Raw genomic sequence first — 21,701 nt, forward strand, 5'->3', positions numbered from 1 at the left:
GGGCCGCAAAGTGCAAGGTCTTAAGGTTAGCTCAGGGGTTTTCTTACAGAAACTTCCTGGCTATGTTCAGTTGAACCTGGACTTTAGGATGACCTCAGATGTATCACCCAGCAAAATGTGATGTAAAAGCAAAATCAATGTGTGAAAGATAGAGGTGGACCTGCTGGTTACCCCCAAATATGCATTTCCCGTTCTTCCAGAACCCTGACTTCAAGCTAGAAGCATGGCTGACCAGCCTTGGCTCCCAGGCTGCTAAACTAGTCATTTGTCTAAGTCCTGGGCAATGAGATGTGAGCAGTGGTGTTGTGTGGAAGCTCCTAAGAACCTTTTTTATAAGGAGGTGGCTTGCACTCTTTGGCCCCTTGTTCTTTGTCCTTCTCCCTTCTGCTGTCTGGGATGTGCATGTGAGAGCCAGCGCTCTACCTGTTTAGTGGATCATGAGGATCACATCCACACCTTGGAGGTGGACGAGTGAAGAGCTGGGTCCCTGAAGACTCCATGAGCAGAGTCCCCATATCAGCACTGTGGTGTCTAGCTCTGGGTTTTACTTGAGTGGTAAATAATTTCCATCTCATTATAGTTACTGTTCTATACTATTCTATTACTTGCATCCACTTCCAATCCTAACTGATAACAAACCCCGAACATTGAACACTCTTTTCCTGCTTTCAGAAATGATGGGTGATCCATATGAGTTGGCTCTCTCTCCATAGAGGGAGCAGCAGAACAGTGATATTTCTCCCCCCAAATGTGCCTCTGACCTTTACAAAATATGAAAAATTTTAACTCTGGACAACAGGCTGATGATGATCATGAATACAAGGTATGTTATCTATTCTCACTCATTTCCTGCTTTTAGAGGGCAATTGGATGAACTCTCATCTGAATAGCTTCAGAAGACAGCTTCTGTGATTTTATTGGCTCGGTCCACTTTCACAGCCATCCTTGATGCTCAGCTTCAGTTTCACAGTGAGCAAGACTCATTTGAAAAACGGCAAGTTTTTTTAGAAAAGAAGCTTTCCAAATTGCCTGGGTTTCCTTATATGTAACCCAACACAGATAAGTGCTAACTCCATTAAAGCATCATACAACTGCAATAAAATATGGTGAAATGGGACACAAATGGAAGATATTATTACTATTACGTTCCTAAGGCATTTCTGTTCTCTTTATGCCTAATGTGGAATTGTTGATAACATTATTCAACCTCGAAATGGGTAGTTTGATTTTTAAATGAGGGGTGTTTTTTTCCTTAGGCTCTCTGGCCCAGTCCCTCAGGTAGTACAGCTATGTACAACAATCTTATAGCTTGCCAGACATGTTCCCTTCATGGACCTTATGTCAGCTGATCCTTATAATGATCTTTAACCACAAAAGAACTGAGGTTCAGAAAGTTTAAAATATTTGCTCCAAATCCCATAACTGAAATGGCTGGGTTTCCATTTGGACTTCAAGTCCGGGAATGGCGGGGGAGCAGGGAAGAGGGAGGGAGGAGACCCCAGTAACCTCCCACTATCTGTGTGTTCCCTGCAATCAGACAGTGGGGACAGCCCATTCCAGGTGCCTGCACCAACCAAGAGGGACTTATTTCAACCTGAAGCTGCATCCTCACCTTGTCTGCCCGGGCATGCCCTCCCCTTTCCATGTACCCTGTAATCCTAATAGAAGACCATGTGCATTTAGGCACATCTGTGGAACTTGCAGGAAAAGCCTCCCCAGGCAGCCAACATGCTGCTGCCTCTTAGCAGATGGTGGTTAGTAATAGGCTTTGTTCCTCAGGTTCTTCTATTTTCAGCCACTGAATACAATTTATAAGGAAAAAAAAGTACACTATCATCCCCCACCCCCACCCTTAACAGAGCTCTTATAATTGTAGAAGGTGCCTGTGCACTCAGAGGGAGCTTGTTTCTATGGCAATGACAAGCTATTATATTCTAAAGGCCAAGCTAGAACTCTACCCCCTCGTCCTCTCCTCTGCTCTGTCTTGTTATTGCAGTGTTCCAAAATAAACTTGCTGCTTAATCGTAAGTCCCATATAATTACAGATGAGCTCATCGTTACCCGCCACCTCTGAGCAGCCCACTCATCGTGCTAGCAGTTTTGGCAACAGCTATGCTGATGAATTGTTTGATGTCAGAACAGACCTTCCTCCACCAGAAAGTGGGTAGGGCATAGATCCATGTATGGTTTTGGACATTGCAAACCAGAAAGGCCCTCTGAGTTATGTAACCTTTCCCAAGAAGCTTCTGGAATTAAGAGGGGTCACTTTGGCAGTGACTGGGCAGCCAGGTTAGTGGGTCCTTTCTTATTCCCTATTAAGAAGGGACTGTACTTTTGGAGATTAAAAGTTCAAAATCAAGGCATTGACATGCCAAGCTTTCTCTCTGGGTCTGTAGCATTATGGTGATGTCTTGCCAGTAGTCCCTGGCATTCCTTCACTTGCACCTCTGCCTCTTTCTCTGCCTTCCATTTCTGCATCAATTCCCTTGATCATACAGATTTCAGCAACATGGGATTGAGGCCCACCTTTATTCAGTTTTGTCTACACCCTTTACAGTCTCACTATTTCATGGAGGCTCCAATGGCTCCATAGCAACACAGTGGGAGGTCTGAAGAGACCCAGAATGCTAATGTGCTGCCTCTGAGGAACTGCTCCAAAAAAAGAAGGCCATTCTGATTTTTGTGGTGAAGGGACCAGTTTGTGGTCAGAGGGTAAAGGAAGGAAAATAGGGCCTCCTGTGGCTGATGCTGCTTGTAGTAGGAGAGCTGAGGCAATGTCACCTTGGGGCCCAGTGGTCTAGGTCCTACCTGGAGGCCAAGATCTTCATTTTCCCATGTTTTGGTCAACATATATATCTATGCTGAACCCAGATTAGAGTTGAAATATTAAGTGAAAGCAAAGGCCTCAAATCTAGGAACCAAGGAAAATAAAAACTTTCCCATCACTCAAAACCAAGCTGAAACACTTTACCAGAATTTCAATTTCAATTTGAATTTCACAGAATTTAAATTTGAATTTAAATAGCTGCTTGTGATGAGTGGCTTCCATGTTGGATGGTCCAAAATTAAGCAGCACTGCCTGAGTGGCTGCTCCTGGACTACCTCCCTACATTTCCACTCCCATGGCTGTGTCACCATGGGAATAATCTTTTGTTCTTTCCCACCTTTTATTCTCCCATATCTAGGCTAATACCAAGTCCTAATATTTCTTTAAAGCTTCTCACAAGTTTACCCTTTTTTTTGTCATTACACTGACCATCACCCTCTTCAAATGATCTGTTATCTTCCTGCCCAAAATGCTTTGCCATTGGCCCCAGATTTACCTTCTCAAAATGCCATGAGCTTGACATCTCCACTGTGGACTACTGGAGCCCCATGTCAAAGCACCAAGATTCCTCTTCCAGAAGAATAACTTTTGCTTTTGCCACCATCTGATCACCTCAGAAGTGGGTTGGGGGTGGCATGGTTGGGAACCAGTTGGTTGGGATACAACTACAGAGGCTCCTGTTGACTGACAAAGGGTCATGTCTAGAGCTGTTGGGTTCATTTTGCTTCCTGTAGAGAAGGACTTTCCTATTTCATTCATTCATTCAACTAATATATATTGTGTACCATGTCCAGGATTATTTTAAGTGATGAGGGAACAGCGGCTAATAAGAAAGGCTCTTGGGAAATCTCCATTCTCATAATTGAGGACAAGAGGCAAATAATAATATATGAAAAAAAATGAACAGGTTAATTTCACATAAGTGCTGTGAAGAAAATAAAACAGAGTCAAATTGTTAGAGTGTGTTTGGGTCTTTGGTGTGTGTGTGTGGCTCCTTCTGATATTTGAGCAGAAATCTGGATGACAAGATGAATTGCAATTCAGGTTCAGGAGACCTCATCCACCACCTTTAACCTGAACTTCCATCATATTCAACCAGTTTGCTGTGGTGCTTTGCATATACCACTTCCTTGGTTAATTACATCTGTGGTGGATAACTCACATCTGTTCCTCCAGATCCACTTTCCCTCTTCTCCATCTATATCTCTGCCTCAGCCGTTTGTAGGTACCTGTGGATTTTCTGGCATATGGTTTTCTTGCCAGTGAGGGACAGCAGCTGAAGATGGTGGTAGTGGGAGCAAGTATCCCCTGGCTCCCTCATTGAGGACAACTGGTTGGCTGCCTCCCTCTGCAAGGTCACAGTGTTGTCGGATGACTCTATTAGAACTGTCCTCTATGGTTCTGGCAACTGCTCTCTTGCCTTGTCCCTTTAAGCTTAGGTATTACAAGAACTCCCCACCATGGCTAGCTCAAGGTTACTTCATCATCTCACGAGGTTTCTTCACACCCTGCCATCCACTCCATGGATGGGTCACCATCCTGTTTGTGTGAGCTTTCTTTTCTCTTCTCAGAAAAAAAAGCAGCCTCTCTCCCTGAATCACACCAGCTTGGACCCTGTCTTCCATCCTTTAACTGCTCACTCACTACCTCAAATGCTTTCCCCTTTCCCCTGTTTGAGTCTCAACTCTTCTAGAAGCTTCCACTGACCCAACTTCATTCTTCCAAATGCCTAGTCTTTTAAGAATAGCCACATACCTCTCCCATAACTTAGTGGTTATTTCCATGCTCTCTAATTGTTTCATATCTGTTGATTTTATTTCCTCTGCCAAACTTTAAATTTCTGTGAGGTCACAGACCATTCCAGAGGGTTCCTTAGTGTCTGACTCACAACGTGCTAGGTGCATCTTACCTGAAATCCTTCCACACTGGTGTGTTAGCTGCCTGCTGCCTGGGCCTGGTCTCATATATCACAAGCTCTCAGATTGTGACAATCAGGCAAGATGTGGGATGGGTAGGGGGCGGGGAAATGTATTTAAGGTTTCATTTAAGGGTCCTGGTGCATGGGGTCATGACAAAAGAGTACTACATGAAGTCACACTTTCCTTTCATTTTCTAAGACATGGCGGGTAATTCCGAAGATCTCATCCAATTTCCTTCTCAGAATAGAAATTGTAATAAAAGCAAGAAAGCTGTTCCAGAAAGTACATTGCAGACACTGTCCACACAAAAAGGAACAATTAATAGGTTGAAGAACAGGGTTATGGACTTGATAGTAATTCCAACTGGGCAGTAAAAGTAAATAAATACTTCCATGAGATGGTAATGCCCACAAGCAGGATTAGAGGGCTTACATCTTACATTTTTAGACTCTTTAGAATGTTAAAGAGCCTGGAGAGATATAAACAAAACCAACAGATTTCTTGCATCTTTTGGCTGAGGAAAAATGTGGCTGCTTTTGTAAAATGCTCCTTGAGAATAATCTATTGGAAACTCTGAGGGTTTCCCAGGAGATTAAAATCCAGAGAGAAAAACAAAAGGCAATACCCAAAGCCCAGGATCAACAAGGAGTATAGTTTCCCAGTATGTCAATGCACTGAAAGTTTGTATTAATTGACACAGTTCTCTGTTAATTACCTTTGGGTATCCCTTTGCCACTTTATTATGGCATTTCCTAGACAACACCCCATTAGTAAGGGGCTTTGCCACATGCTGTTTGCTCTGATACTTGCTCTGTGCTCGGGTCATCTAAACCAATGTTAGATTAATTTTCTAGCCTCTGGCAGCTGGGGTAATTTAAGGCATCACTGGCATGGGACATGTCACCACAGGTTGAACTATTAAAAGTAAATTCTGGTCTAATTTCCCTCTGGGTAACATATTGCAATACACTTTGATGGTTTGTCCACCAAGATTAAAAATTATTCTTTGGAGATATTTCCATTTATTAATGGAAGGCAATTCATTAGGTAGTCTTCTTAGGAAGAAATGTTTGTTCAAGTGACATCTATAGATTTTAATTTTGGATTTCTTCCCATGGGGTGAGGGGAAGTAGGCAGGACTAATTTAAGACCCTGCCAACTCAAAATGGGAAGGAGAATTTCTCTCTCATTTCACCATAGAATTCCACAGAGCTTGGATACCTAGAGTCTCCAGGGCATCAGCAGAGGTGCCTGGTTGGGGCAGCAGTGCCCAGTGGACACATAAGTGTTCAGCAAGAGCAGAACACTGGACAGCAAAGGCAGAGTACATATAGGGGTGATTGTCCAGAGCAGTTCATCCATGGTGGTGGCCTGGAGCTATGTACCCCAGAAAGACATGTTCTTAATCTTAATCCATTCCTGTGGGTGTGAACTCATTGTAGACAGGACCTTCAGATGAAGTTGCTTCAGTTAAAGTGTGGCTCAGCTTGATCAGGATGGGTCTCAATTCTATTGCTGAATACCCTATAGCAAAGACCATAAAGAGAGAGAAGCCTGGGGAATGGCCAGAAGCTGGAAGGTCAAAAGAACCTGTAAGAGGAAGGAGAAGATACTGCCATGTCCATTGCCATGTGATAGAAAAGTTGAGGAACACAAAGATTGCTGGCCAGCCAAGAGATACTGACCCTGTGACAATCTCAAAGAAATGTGTTTGAAAACTGATAGGACAGAGTACTTGGAGGTCAGTGGCTTTGTGAATTGGCTGAGATCTGTGTAAGCAGATGGGCAGGAGCCAGAGACACATGGGTGAGAAGCAGAGTTAGAAAAGTTAACTATGGGGAGATAATCAGGCTAGTGGGGTGTCTTAGCATGTTAAAGCTACTGCAAATACCATAAAATGGGTTGCCTTTCACAATGGAGATTTATTATTTTACAAGCTTAAAGTTTTGAGCCTGAGAAAAATTTCTAAATTATGGCATCATCAAGTAATGTTTTTTCCCCAAAGACTGGCTTTAGCACACAGAGGAAATGACTGTGATTACTGCCAGCAATCATGGATGCCTCTGTCACATGGCAAGGGACATGGTGGCATCTGATGGTCTCTTCCCTTCTCTTCATCACTTTCAGCTTCTGGCTTCATTGACTCTCTGTACTTCTGTGTTTTTCTCTTTCTCTGCTTGTCTAAATTTCATTCTCTTATAAAAAGCTCCAGTAAGAGGATTAAGATCCACCCTGAATGACCTGGGTCACAACTTAAATTAAGATCCTACTCACCAAAAGATTGTACTTACAGTAGGTCCACACCCCTAGGAATGGGTTAACTTTAAGAACATACTTTTCTAGGGTCCATAAATCCTCCAAACCATCACATGGGGGAATTCGGGATATGATAATAATGGGTTTAGATTTTGCTTGTTGAATTTGAAGTCATTGGACACTCAAGGGAAATGTTCTGTTGTGATTATGTTTCATTGTGGGGAACGGAGATTCCAGACATGTTCCAAATTTTTCAGGGCCATGCGTAGCAGAGGAGGTTATTTTTGAGTCTGGAGTCAGGAAGGTGTGCGTCCTAATCCCAGATCTTTCACATAGTAGTTAGGGAGCTTGTACACCTGGTCTGAATGACAATTTGTCATCTGCAAATTGTGGAAAATAATATCCACCTTGTAGAATCTTTTAGATGCTTGGAGATAACATATATGAAGTACTGTCACATAGGAAGAATTCAGTGAAATTATGCAATTCTTTTATTATAAATATACAAATGCTTACAAATGACAGAAATTGATGAAATATGGGTACTTAATTATGACGTTGATTGTTTCTCTATTTTGCAGCTTTATCAATGAGCTGGGGTAGGAAGGAGAAAGCAAGATTCATTTGTACTAATATTGGCTGCTCTAGAAAAAGCGAATGCATTTTGAAGTCTTAATTTCTTGTGATTACATGACTCAAACGATTCCCTCTGAAAAAATTTCTGAGAAATTTGCTCCACAAAGAGCCTGTCTGAATGGCTTGACTTCCCCTGACCTCCAGCCAACTCAACCTTGTATTTCACAATTTTGTCTTGCTTTCTTCTGAAATAGGTTTTGCAAAAATAAGATCTCGGCTTCAGTTTTTCAGAACTCAGGAGTGATTTTCTCTTCTGATAGGAAACTTAAGACCCATAAAATGCAGTTACCATTTCCTGTAGATATTCTGCAGCTGTATTACGATTCCATATTTATTGCCATCTGAGTCAAGATCGCAATAAGTTGCTCCATTGCCTTATGTGTTGACATAGTGTTATCTGTTTCTGTTGGGGAGCTTAGCTACTGGCTAGCCTGCAGCTAGGTACCTAGAAATCTGAACATGGCCACTAGGGGACGCCTTTCTGCCAGAATCTCCTCCAGGATCCTAATCTGGAAAGGGTGTGAGAGGAATAGGGAAGAGGCTGCTTCAGCCCCACTCCTCTTCCTCTCTGGCTACCTACCCTTAAGGAACCACCGCCATTATGCCAAGTTCTTCTGCTCCAGTCAAGTCTCAGATTGAGACAGCTTCTCTGTTCTCTGCCATTTTGAATTTTGGGCTCCCTGTATGGCCTCTTCTGGGGAAGTGTTTTTCTGGTTGCTCTCTCAGAATCAGTAGAGGTTGCTTGTAAAAGATACAGTCTTATATTTAATTTACTAGACAAAGTGAATCAGAACTCTGCATTCACAACGTGATCTTGGGATAATTTAAGTGCACACCACAATTAGAGCCTTAAAATGGGAGGTTGTTCTTGGAAAATGCATTTTTAATTAGATTTTCTCCCTCAAGTACAAAAAGAAAGCAAAATGTCAGGTTTCAGAGCTACCAGTGTATAACCTCACCCTAACTCTATGTTCATCTTAATCCACTCTTTGGGGAGAATAATACACTTGTCTCAGGCAGTGTTTGAGGGACTTTCAGGAACTCCTTTGAATTTCAGAAGTGGGTCTTAAGAAAAGCAGGTTTGATGTTACTACTTTCTTTAAAAAGAAATGGATTCACTGAAATATATATCTGAATATGATTAAAAGAGGAAATGTTAGATTGTATATATGGTAACAGAATAAATTTTTTTTTAAATCCATGGAACACTACACAAACAGTGAGCTCTAAATTAAACCATGGACTTTAATAAAACAATTATAAAAATGTGCTATCATCAGTTGTAATGAATGTTTTGCACCAAAGCAAGGTTTTGGTGGTGGGATGGTATATGGGAATCCTGTATTTTATGCATGATTGTTCTGTAAACCCACACCTTTTAGAATTAAATAAAAAAAAGAAAAAGAAAAATAGATTTGCATCATTTCCTATAACTGATTTATCTTCTTTTAAAGTTTCCAATCCACTGAGTAAAAAGAAAAAACTAAATTTAGCCCAATCCAGTAAACTCTGTCCAATCCAATACTTTAACTAGTTTATTCGTTCTCTATAGTCATGACCCAGGCAAATGTCAGTCTTCCTTATTTCACCTCTTTATATCTCCCAAAAATGATATCTAGATGTATAAAAGATTGGGTTTATGTGATTTCCTGGTAATAGAGGAAGAAGTAGAAATGAGGAACTCAGTTTCACTCCCTCCCCTGGATCTCTGTGGGTCTCTGCTGCAGGATGGCAGGGATGGTCTGCTCCAGCAATAATTTCCACTAAAGTAAAACTGATTCTGTCCAACCTTTTAGGATTATATGCTGGTACCCTCCTCTGGAGTCTCATATCTGAAGTCTTATCACAAAGTCTGGCTTTCAGGCTATTGTTTTATTAAAGGAACTGAGGATATTGACTTTGAGACTTAAAGGTGATCAATGGCCTTTTTGTTTCAGGTAGCAGGCAACCTCTCCATCCCAGAAATGATGGAGCCCCATTGTTTATTTAGTCTATTTTGGCAAGGGAACAAGCTTTAAGGGGAAATAAAAATGTGATACATTAGTTAGCTAGTGCTATGTAACAAAATACCCCAAAGCTCAGTGGCTTAAAAGAGAGGTTGCAAGCTATGGTCCACAGGCCAAATCCAGCTCACAGCATATATCTATAGGCCTATAAGCCCTATAGAAACAATTATTTTTGCATTTTAAGGAGTTTAAATAAATAAATAATTATATGAGACCATATGTAGTCTGCAATGCCTAAAATATTAACTATCTGACCTTTCCTAGAAATCATCTGGTAAAGAGTGTGATACTGGGAGTGGTGAAGAACTGAGGCCATTTTGTAATCAATTGACCACATATGGATTATCATTTTATGAATATTAACCCAGTAGCTAAAGAAGAGAATTGTATTTACCTGTCTTTCTCAAATATTCCTTGGGATCTTAAGACTCACCTGGATAGAAGCAGTGGGTTTGATTTAGAACACATTAGAAACTTCTACACTAGCATAGAAATTTTAGGATTAAATTTTTTTTTGGATGCTGTATGGTGGGTTTCACATTTCACTTTTTTTCATGTGAGTATCCTGTTATTGCAGTACCATTTGTTGATTTTTTTTGGTGGGGTGGGGGGAAGTGCATGGACTGGAAATTGAACCTGGGTCTCCCACATGGTGGGGGAGAATTCTACCACTGAACTACCCTTGCACCCCACCAAGGATTAAAATTTTAAAAAATTCATACTAGAGAGATCTTCCTTTTCTTTCAATAGTATTTCCCATTTCCCAAATTCTGAGAATTCTGAGCTGGTTTAGGGAGTCCTTTAGAGGCAATTGTTTTAGTTTGAAAGTTGCTGGAATGTGATACACCAGAAATGGAATGGCTTTTTAAAAAGGGAAATTTATTAAGTTGCAAATTTACAATTCTAAGGCTGTGAAAATGTCCAAATTAAAGCAGGGCTATAAAAATGTCCAATCTAAGGGATTCACAGAAAGATACCTTGATTCAAAAAAAACCGATGACATTCCGAATTTCTCCTTTAGCTGGAAAGATACATGGTGAGATCTGCTAGCTTTCTCTTCAACGGCCTCTCCAGAGTGCTGTCCATTCTGTTGGCTCTGTCAGTTCTAGTGGCTCTCATGGCTCTCTCAGCTCTTAAGCTTTTCCCAAAATGGTTCCCTCTTAAAGGGCTCCAGTAAGCAACCCCACCTTGAATGGATGGAGCCACAACTCCATGGAAACCATCTAATCAAAAGTTACTACCACATTTGGGTGGGTTGCATCTCCATGGAAATAATCAAAAGCTCCCACCCAGCAATATTGAATGAGGATTAAAGGACATGGCTTTTCTAGGGTACACAACAGATTCAAACTGGCACACCTATCTATGATGATGTTGTAGTGAAGAACCTTTCTGTGTTTTCCTTTTTAACATTTAAATTGGTCAGAAGTACCACCTGGAATTTCATTCTGGCCAATCACAAGAGTTTACCATCAAACTTCCCTTCAAACTCTGTGATTCATCTTCCCCTCTTTTGGGAATCCTACAATTTTTGCTTGATGTTGTTTTAAGGTGGAAAATCAATCAAACTAGAAGGGTCTAAATCAGGGTCTAATCATTGACTTTTGGAGTCAGAAAGAACTTCCAACTTTTTTCAGATACACACATGCTCTATAGCCTTTAAGAAGTGGTAGACCAACCTCTTCTTGTATGGCACCCATGCCACAGAGTTTACTACCTATTAAGATGGCTTTACCAGATTAGGTAGCATATGGGTTAATCTAGACTCCACACATAGCTCTAAGACACTCTAAGAAAGCTGTAGACCATGGGAGCCACTTTTGTTTAAGGTTTGAGATAGGAGCCAGCCTTTGGTTAGCAAAATAAGAAAACCAACCAAACTAGAGCTTGCTTGAATGGCAGTCCTTACTCGGTTGGAGAAATGCTGTGTTCCTGGGTATTATTTCCAAGTCCCAGTTGTAAAAAAAAACTTGCCAAATCTCTAAAAATGAGACCTGAAATGTAAATTCCCCAGAGATTTCTCCCAAAAGCTGACTGCTAGTGGAGGGAAAATGAGGGGCATATTGGTGTTGGGAACAGGAGGAAGAGTCTGGAACCAGGAAAATGGCATTTTTTTCTCACTGGGAAGAGGCTCATGTGCATGGAGAAAGCTGTCTAAAATTGTCTATGGCCTGGCAGTTTGTAAAGCTATTTTCTAGGTTGCTGCATGTGACAGGAGCTGCTGGCTACCTCCCCAATTGTCCAATATCCAATATCCCCTTCTTCCTTACTAATAGAGCCCCATTTTGTTTGGGGCAGCACTATGCTAAGCAAAGAAGACTCACTTTCCCAGATTCCGTTGCAGCTCATGGTGGCCATGTGATACACTGAGAGCTGATGAGATGCAAGAGGACATCTGCTGGGAATTTGGGGGAAATCTTCTGTTTTTCTGATACAGTTTTGGCCCTTTTTCTTTTTTCCTTCCTTCTTCTTCCTGCCTGTCATGTGGATAAGGGGCCAAGGAGAAAAGCATCTCTTATGGGAACCACGAGGTAATAAACATGGATGAAAGCTAACATCCTATGGATTCATCCTGTGCAGCCACACCAGCTCTGGATAGCATTCCTGGACTTCAGTTGTGTGAAAAATAACCCCCTGTGTGCTTGAACAACCATTAGTTGAGTTTTTCCATTACCACCAGCCAACCATAGTTTTTGCCCATACACTGTAGAATGTGGATTCTTTCATGCTTTTTCCTCTCAGCTCAATGCCTGAGCAGATGGGTCGGCATCAGGTATGGGCTGACAGGTCTGCTTGGGACTGAACTCAGAGTCAGTCTTCTCACAGTTTTGCTTTTTGGGAACTATAGCATCAAGATAAATGAGGAATGTTCTGTCTCTGGAAGCCCGACTCAGGAAACTGAAGCTGGGCTGTGAGCTGGCATGCAGACCCCAAGCAGGCAGGATGAAGGTGTGTGAAAGGTTGGTGGGAAACCAAGGCACTCAGTGCTGCTCTCATCCAGGGCAGCTATGCATGCCCCAGGTGGGTGAGGGAGAAAGGAGCTTGGGCTTTGGGATGGCTGCTGAGCTCCTGATGAGCTGGAAACACTGTACCTTGGAAACACTGTACCTGCTGTAGCTCTGTTCCTTATCCTTTCATAAGGCCAAATAAACATGCATCAGATTAAAGCCTACTTGTATCTTGTGAGTCTGACTGCCATTTCTGATCCACAGCAACTATGTGCTGGACCAAGACCCAGATGATTTTATTAAGATCAATTAGCAACATTTTGTTCTCTCACTGGCCATAATTATTTTGTTAACCTTGTATATGATCTCTTGTAAGTTGTGTCAAATACCTGTCTTGAATAGTTTGGGGTGTAAATAATTTCACTAAATACAATTTAAAAGCCCTCTTTTTCTTCCTTCTCAATGGTAATTGCCATTTGTTTGAATCTTAAAATGTCAGATCTTTAAGAAGGGTCGATGTGAACTTGTGTGGGAAATTGACCATCCACCTGTGGCAGGCAAGGAGGTGGCACTGAGAAAAGAAGAGCATTCGATGTCAGGGAGACCTGGAGTGAAATCCAGATGCCACCATGAGGGCTGTAAGGTCTTGGGGAAAGTTTTTAAGGCTTCTTGAACCTCAGTTGTCTTACCTGTGCATTGAGAATAAATCTGTGTGAATTTTATGAAATAATATAGACATATGAACTGATAGTGGTTCTTCACAGTGTTAGTTTCCTCCCATATCTTGAGACTGTAATAATAGTAGAAACAACAATGAAATGCCTAATATTTGCATCATGCTCTTCCACTTACACTGAGTGGTTAAAAGCATGAAATTTGGAGCCAGACTGCCAGGTTTGAATCTATGCTGTGCCCCTTGGTAGCTGAGTAACTTGGGACATGGCATTCAATGTTTTCCTGGCTCATTGGCTTCATTTGGGGATGAACAGGGATATAGTAATACCTGCTTTCTAGTATCTACTTTGTTGGGCCATTTTGAAGATTACAGAAGATGGAAGTAAAGTGTTTGAAACAGTGCCTGGCACATATTAAGGGTTAAATAAATGGTAAAAAAAAATTAGTTTACAGAGTTCAGGTTTAGTCTCTTGGTTAGTCCTGTCTGTAAGTGGCAGAGCTGGGGCTAGACTTACTCTGTTCCAGGCATGGTGCTTGGGCTAAGGGATAGGAGGAATGGGTGAGACGCAGCTTCAACTTCAGCTTTCAAGTTGCTCAGTCTCTAGATGGTGGGTGTACAGGAAAGGTCAATATTGCAGCTTACAGTCCTTTAATACTCCAAACTCACTACATTTCATTCTCTCAAAGCACAGAGAAGACACCCCTGCATTGGTGCCTGTGACAAGGTGGTAGACAGTCAAGCAAATCTCCCAGGTCCTGCTTGTTTTTCTGACGTCCTCTGCTGCATCCATCATGCCCTGCCCTCACAGAATTATGTAACTTACCATCACAGTCATGTCTGTGTGTTCTGTCGATGCCATTTAAATCTGTTACTATTTAATACCAAGAATAACCAGAGAGAATATTTTGAGGGACTTGAAAAAATCCGATTGGCTTGTTAGTAATTTGATTTGTAGGAAATAGGAGGAGATAGTATTCTGAACAGACTGCTTTTAAATGAATCATCACTGCTTTCTTTACAGCCAATAGATGAACGGAGATTGGTGGCCCTGCTAAGTCTCTCATTGGGTGGGAGATATATTCTATATTGGTTACAAAATGCTCAGCTGCAAGTGACAGAAAATCCAAAATAATAATGGCTTAAACAAGATAGGAGTTTATTTATTTCTCATGAAACAGAAATATGGAAGGAGAAAGTTCATGGCTGATAATCAGCTTTATAGAAACCTTACGGAACAAGACTTCTGCCTCCCTCAGCATGTGGCTTCCTGCTTGTGGTCCAAGAAGCTGCTGAGGCTCTCGCATGCAGGCCTGTCTTCACGTCCTTAGGAAGAAGGGAGGGATAAGAAGGGAACACATTCTTCTTTCAAGGCATTTCTCAGAAGTCACTCATTGCACTTTGGTTTATATAATATTGGTCATGCCCATGGCTATGTCTACTTCAAGGGAGGCTGGGAAATTTATTCTTTATTCCAGGTACCTAGAACTTCAGCTAAAATACAGTTTCTGTACTAAGAAGAGAGGATCCTGGGGATTAACCAAAAGGCTTTGCAGCACATTTTTTAGAGATCCAACTATACCTTCTTCACCGCCAACAAAAGTTCATTTGTTTGGGGTAAAAGCAGAGTCAACAGCAGGGAAATCCCCATGCAGATGAAGCTGCACAAATAAGGCACATGGGACTAGGGAAAAAACAACCCTAGAGAATTGTGAAGTAGGGTTAAAGGCAGAGGTTAAGAACTCTTAGAGACTCTGTAGGGCTTTAGGTCAACTCTCTCATTTTACATATGAAGCTACTGAGGAGGGAAGGGTAAATAGACTTGTCTGAGGGTCCCCAAAACCACCCTCAGGTTCAGCAATGTGATAGAAGAAGTCATAGAACTCAGAACAACTCTCCTACTCATTGTTATACTTGTTGTTATTAAGCCAAAAGATGCAGATCAAAATCAGAGAAAGAAAAAGGTGCATAAGGTGGAGACCAGAAGAAACCAGGCACAAGCTTTCAGTTGCCTTCTTCCAGTGGAGTTGCAAGGACAGTGTCTATTCTCAATGTCAGTCATGTAGCTGTGCAGTGTCTGCAGGACCAACCTTAGTGCTCTGTCTCCAGACCTCCGGCATGCTCCCCGAGATCAAACCAACACAGTGTGACTCCAAGTCCCCAGGCCTAAAATCCAGGCATGTTTCATAGTCCATCGGGCATGGCCGGGGAACCCAGGTAAGTTGGTGTTCCCTGATCTTTTATTATTCCTATAATCAACACAGAAAAATATTTCCTCTGAGGTGAGTCTTCAAGGCTTCCAGTCTTCTCCATGTTTCTTCAGATAAATGATTCCTAATTAGTTTTTGTCATTTGGCCAAACACAGCCTCAGAAGGTAGGAGCTAAGGAGTCTGGGATCCTCTTCCCTTAATTGTCATTATGTAGCTGTGCAAGTTTGGAAAAGTCATTTGACTTCTCTGGACTTCAGTTTCCTCATCTTTAAATTAAATGGAAAGGAAGTGATGGCTGCTAATAGTCTTGCCTCTATGCTCACATGAAGAATGAATATACTTTATTTACATCTCCAGCCATTTAATTACCATAATTATACATACCATGCTTATGTTCCAGTTGGGGAGGGGGCAGCAAAGGTGGAAGATGGGAAGGCAGCAAATGTTGTTCTCCCCCCAGGTTTATGATGCTGAGCAATCCTGAATTACATGCCTGTCGAAGAAGGAAGCTCTTTGCATTTGGGGTAAGAAACTCTTCACTTCTACTCCACCCCTCTCTCTAACCCTCGACTGTCAATGGACTTGCTGGAGAGCTTGAAGCTCTTCAGTTTGGGTCTGAAATCTGGGTCTTGGTGTTGTGTTGGACAAAGACTCTCAGTTTGATCATGCTCCTCTACTCTTCTGAGAAAGCGAGTTTTATGCAAAGGCCAAAACTAGGGCCTCAGGAAGGAGGATGTTTTCCCCTCTTCCTTCTTTCCCACTCCAGCTGACTTTCAGCTGCCTCCCAGCCTTGGAGTTCTAGAGGCAGTGTCACCCCAGGCACCCGTGACATGGGTAAGGGGACCTAGCCTGTGTACCTTCACCTTTCCCGCCCTCGGAGCAGGCACCTCTGCTGAACCGGGAATCGAAACCAGATTTCCAGCATGGCAGGCTAGAACTCTGTCAGCTGAGTCACCGTGGCCTGCCCTCAGTCTTCTTTTTTAAAGTGGTTTGAAAAAGGAAACAGACACTCCGGGTGAAGCCTGAATATCAGTGTTTGTATCATTTGTTGTCATGACATGAGCTGACATGGGAGCAGCTCAGCAACAGGGTTGACATTTGATGGGTTTAATTTCGGCGCAGATTTCTGCAAAGAGGCAGCTGCCAGGAAGGCACCACTAGTGGCGGGGGAAGAAGGAAGCAGGGGATAGCTATCTCCAGACAGTCACCACAGCAGACTCAGGGCCCCTCATTTCAGATTCTCAGTGGACTCACTCAGAGTCTGCCCAGCTCACCACACCTCCGCTGAAGGGGGCCCATCCTTTGTCTCCTCTGGAAAATGGAGGCAAACAGAGATCAAATAAATTTCCCTGAGTTCAGGAAGTTGGTGGACATGGCAGAGGAACCCAGCAATCGCAGTTCTTGGTCCTGATGCAAGCATTCTGTGAAATAGAGAGAACGAGGGACAAGAGTACCTTTGTTTCCCCCTCCACTCTTAATCCCATTTAGTGTTCTCTCACCAAGTGTACATAACAAAGGATTTAGTCCCAAGAAAATCAAAAGCAAAAACCAAAGCAGGATTCCTTCAGCCTGGCTATTTGTGCTTGGGTTCTCCCAGGATTCTCTCCCTGCAATAGTTTGTGAGCACCAAGTTGCAAGGGATGGAATGGTCAACATTGCACTGCCCTTTCCCGTTTTTCATTCCACAAACATTATTTGGTCCTGTGTGCTAGGCCCTGACTAAGTGCTGAATTATTCATTCTTCCCGTCCTGCAGGAGCTGACTCTCTGATGAGGGAGGACCCACAAGCAAAGAGATAATCTTTGGAAATGCAAATTAAAGCCCATTTGTGATGCCATTTTACAGACATCAGTTTGGGAGTATTTAAATGTCTGAGTGTATTAAGTGGTGTTGAGGATGTAAAGCAACCATATCTCTTACATACTATTGGTGGAAGTGCAAAATGATACAAGTCCTTGGAAAATAATCTGGCATTATTTAATAAAAGAGAAGATGCAACTATGATACCAATAGGTAATAATTATACGATGAAGTATACAGCTAGGAGAAATTCTTGCACATGCACATCACTACAGCAATGCTTGAAACAGTAAAAACACTGAAAGCAATCCAAATATCCATTAATAGTAGAAAAAAATAGAACTGCTTTGGAATACTATACAGCAGTAAAAAAGAATTCATCAGCATACATGAATATTACTAACAAACTATAGATGAGTAATGCAAGTCACAGAAGAGTATGTTGAATATGCATTTGTTCTCATAAAGGTCAAAGGCTAGCAAAACTGAACTTTATATATGGTGAACATATTTAAAAAAAAAAACAGCAAAGGAATGTTAAACACAAATTGCAGGATAGAGGTTACCTCTGGTGATTGGTGCAATTCAGGAGGGACATAGCCACAGGAATTTCAGGGTCAAACTTTGCACAAGCTGTTTCCTGGATGTCAAATGTTCTTTCACCTGCTGTGCAGATTGCTTTTCCCTCTCATTGAAAAAAATTTATTGATACATAATTTTGAAATAAAATAAATGGCACCCATAAAAGAGTACAATTTGACATATGCGCACAATCAAGATAGTTTGCAAAACTGTCACCCAACAAAATTCTCCTCCTGCCCATCCTTGACACCTACCCCTTGCTGATTTCAATACAGATGTTTATCTTTTTAGGAATTGTGCATAAATGAAAGCATAACATATTTACTTTTTCTTGTCTAGCTTTATTCATTCCCCATTATTATCTTCAGATTCACCTATGCTATAGTATGTATTAACAGTTATTCTTTTTCATTGTGGGGTAGTGTATTCCACTGCATAGCCATCCCTCAATTCATTCACTTGCTGATGGTTTTCCAGATTTTGGCTATTACAAATTAAGTGCTTTGATAGTCAAGGCTTTGTAAGGATGTCTGCCTTCATTTCTCTTGGTTGCATACCTAGGAGTGGAATGATGGGGTCATTTAAGAAGCTGCCTCACTTTTCCAGTGTGGCTGTACCACTTTTACATTCCCACCACAGTGCATGAGCGTTCCAGGCCTCTCTCATCTTCTCCAACACTTGATGTGATCAGTCTTCTAAGTTTTTAGTTACTGTAATAGATGGGTAGTAATGAATTATGGTTTTGATTTGCTTTTTTCTCATGACTATTGATGTTGAGCATCTTTTCTGGTACTTGTTTGCCATCTGCATACCTCCTTTGATGAAGCCCATGTTCAAATATTTGCCCAGTTTAATGTTTTTGGTTACTTTCCTATTATCGAGTTTTGAGAATTCTTTATACACTCTGGAATTTGTGTAGTCTGATTTACAAGTAGTTTCTCCAGACCTTTTAATTCTCTTAGTGGTATTTTTTTTAACCATGTTTTTTGAAGAGCATAAGTTTTTAATTTTGACAATGGCTGACGTATTGATTTGTTCTTTTATGGATTGTGGTTTTGGTGTCTTGCCTAAAGTACTTTCCCTAACCCAAGGTCACAGAGGTTTCCTCCTATAAATTTTATAGATTTAGGTTTATGATCCATTTTAAGTTGAATTTTTTGCACCAAGTGTGAGGTTTGGACTGAAGTTCATTTTATTTTTTCATATGGATATCCAATTGTTCTAACACCATTTACTGAAAAGACCCTTCTGTCTCCACTGAGTTGCCTGTAAACCTTTGCTGAAAATCAGTTGTCCAATTATGTGTGAGTTTATTTCTGGATTCTCTATCCTGTTACATTGTTTATCTTTGTTTCTTTGTTTATCTTTGGGTCCATACCACACTATCTCAATTTCTGCAGCTATAATAAGTCTTACTATCAGGTGATGTTATTCCCCCAACATGGTTCTTCTTTTTCAAAGTTGTTTTGGTTATTCTAGGTCCTTTGCATTTCCACAGGACTTTTAGGTTTAATAGCTTAAAGGTTGAGTGAATGTCAAAGGTTTGCTTTTATTGGGCTTCCAATTACACTAATTATTTAGTTGTTGAGGGAGGAGAAATAACAAAGGGGAATGGTGGAAACAGAAAGATTCTCAACTCTAAGTAGGTAGTAAGACCTGTGGTAGCTTGGTGGCATACAATTTTTAAAAATCAGAGGAGGGTCAAGTCTGCTCCAACTTGGGCAGACACAGCCTGTGGTCTTTATCCACAAGCAGCCAGAAGTTCCCCAGACAACCCCCAGACAACCCAGGCCCTGGAATGGCAACCTCATGGTCCTGAACAGTGTCTTCAAGGTCTTCTCTACTTGCCTCTGTGAGGATATGGTAGTGATGATACACCAAGTATGAAATAGAGCCAGAAAGGTGATCCCAGTCTACTCCTCCAAGTTCTTGAGTAGTTTCTTCAGGAAACTTCATGTGAGAACAGTATACAAAATAAAATGAAAAGCAATCTGTCCACTGACATCAGAGACCCTTAGATTCAACTTTTCTCTGCTTAAGCAGAGAACTGGTGACAGTCATGGTCTCTCTCTTTCCTTCAAATGTACAGATGAAGTGTGTCCCACATTTTGCTGCATTTCAGAGTTCAGATGTGGGGAAAGATAGGGTGCATCAATCATCAACTGACTGTCTAGCATCCAAATCCCTATTTTCCTTTGAGTGCCCTGATCTCTTTTTCATGACCTAAAGTGTGTCATCTTGGAGGGTAATTCTGAGTAACAGCCACCCCCTGCCTCTGACACCATGAAAGTTGATGGAGGCCAAATTCTTTCTCTGTCTCTCTTGTTGGAGAGGCTGGGGACAGGCACGTGACCAAAGGATGGCCTGGTTGACATTTACCTTCTGGGATATTGAACCTGGAGCAAATGGAATGAGATGGAGGTGAGAATTGGAGCAGAGGCAGAAGCTGGCCAGGTCCATCTCTCAATTTTCACATCCTCTGCACTGTGCTTGCTACCATAGAGGATGCACCACTAACGTTTAATGAATCAGTGCATGACTGTCAATACAATTAACAAATCTCATTCCTCCTAAATAAAAAACATTATCTAGAATCACAGATTCTCAAGCTGAACCAGAGCTTGGCTTTTGTTCCTCAGCTTACTCAAACCCTTCATGGTGCTAAAAAGTAAATAGAGGCCCAAGAACTCCAAGGAACTGGCCCAAAATTGTCCCCCACCTACTCTTAATCATCTCTAGGAAGGCAAAACTGGGACTGAAACATCCAGACTCTCAGTCCATTGCTTTTATATATATAATATATGCATATATTTTTGTCCATTTTACTAGACACATGCAGACATAAGCATGTGTATAACAGAACCATTGACAATTCTGTCAGTGGAGGGCAACTTCAATGCCAGCTGAGGTTCAGGGAAGAGTGATTTAAAACATTGATTAGTAGGATTATGGCTTATTAACAGCCTAGCTGGGTTAAATTTAGAGTAATTTTCAGGATCCTGAAACATCATCTTACTTCAGTTTTCTGACCAGAGTTTGCTCTGATTAGCTGTAAGTTGATTTCCCTAAGTTACTTAGCTGGACTCCTGGAAAGCTACCAATACCCCAGCTCCCTGGATGGGACTACTGGGTTTGTGAGTCCAGATGGGTCTTCTAGAATCTAGCACAAAAAATGTGGCAGTTTTATAAAGAATTGTGTGTTAATGATGATTTGCTTCACAAATCTGTCAGAAAGGGGTTTTGTGATTAATTATTAAGCAATCAGACTAATGGCCAATATCCATATTTGTTTCCAGGTAAAGCAAAGAGAAGCTTCAGAAATGTCTATGCATATATTTACCTGTGGGTATTGTGATCTGTCTTAAATTTTAAAAACTGCATTTTGTTAAATCTCCATGAAGTTTGTAGCAGTTTTTCAAATTCACTATTGATTAAAAAAGTAAAGATCTCAGGCATTAAAGAACCAGTCCTGAGTCTGCACCTAGATGTCTTATATATAAACGTCTCAAGTCAGACCCTGAGACAAGGACGTGGGTGCACATATTTTTTCGGGAGGTGATCCCAGGCAGCAGGAGGGAGGCAAAGGGGAGAACGAGGCAGGAAAAAAGGGACACACACACACACACACATACACAAGGTGTGATCATGAATAAATCAGCTGTGGGCAACCAGGCTCAATCCCATTGGGAATCCTTTGAGAGCTGGTATAGAGCACATCTCAGGTTCATCCACTTGGGGGGTGAGAAAGATGTGGTATTATGTACCAGGGCTTGTCCTTCATTGGCTGGGAATGATCCTTGCCATCTCTGCCTGCAGGAGGCCTCTCGGGTCGGCCAAGCTTTC

At 41.6% G+C, this 21,701-nt stretch overlaps 1 long non-coding RNA gene across 1 annotated transcript in view; it reads left to right on the forward strand.

Moving 5' to 3' along the window:
• The window catches only part of LOC143682981 (uncharacterized), a 37,577-nt gene extending 20,138 nt beyond the window's left edge, over positions 1 to 17,439 (forward strand). The window contains exons 2-4 of the long non-coding RNA XR_013175394.1: positions 15,194 to 15,482; positions 15,937 to 16,000; positions 17,232 to 17,439. This is a non-coding gene — a long non-coding RNA (uncharacterized LOC143682981). The remainder of the gene's footprint in view (positions 1 to 15,193; positions 15,483 to 15,936; positions 16,001 to 17,231) is intronic.
• The last annotated feature ends 4,262 nt before the right edge of the window (positions 17,440 to 21,701 follow it).

The sequence above is a fragment of the Tamandua tetradactyla genome, chromosome 1 (assembly GCF_023851605.1).
Source record: "Tamandua tetradactyla isolate mTamTet1 chromosome 1, mTamTet1.pri, whole genome shotgun sequence".
NCBI classification, from domain to species: domain Eukaryota; kingdom Metazoa; phylum Chordata; class Mammalia; order Pilosa; family Myrmecophagidae; genus Tamandua; species Tamandua tetradactyla.